A 346-nucleotide genomic window follows, 5' to 3' on the forward strand; every position below is an offset into this window, starting at 1 on the left:
TATCGCACAAAAACAAAGAAGACTTGGCTTTATTGGCTCAGAGACACTGTCAATAAAACCACATTGCTGTCACTTGCTCTGGGGGGGTAAGGGGGTTGGGATGGGGTGGGGGACGGTGGGGAGTGGAAAGGGGAGGGTGGGGAGGAGGGAGGGGAGGGTGGGGAGGAGGGAGGGGAGGGTGGGGAGGAGGGAGGGGAGGGTGGGGAGGAGGGAGGGGAGGGTGGGGAGGAGGGAGGGGAGGGTGGGGGGGGGGAGGGGTGGGTGGAGAGTTGTTGGAGAGAGTAAGAGGGGCCGAAGATAAGATCTTGAAAGAGGGGGGGGTGAGGGAGGGAAGGACACATTCTTT

General features: G+C 61.6%; 1 protein-coding gene across 1 annotated transcript in view; it reads left to right on the forward strand.

Annotated features, from left to right (window-relative positions):
* The window catches only part of LOC119591626 (nephrin-like), a 125,992-nt gene that overhangs the window by 54,359 nt on the left and 71,287 nt on the right, over nt 1-346 (forward strand). The gene's annotated exons all lie outside the window — the stretch shown is intronic.

The sequence above is a fragment of the Penaeus monodon genome, chromosome 29 (assembly GCF_015228065.2).
Source record: "Penaeus monodon isolate SGIC_2016 chromosome 29, NSTDA_Pmon_1, whole genome shotgun sequence".
In the NCBI taxonomy this organism is placed as follows: Eukaryota; Metazoa; Arthropoda; class Malacostraca; order Decapoda; family Penaeidae; genus Penaeus; species Penaeus monodon.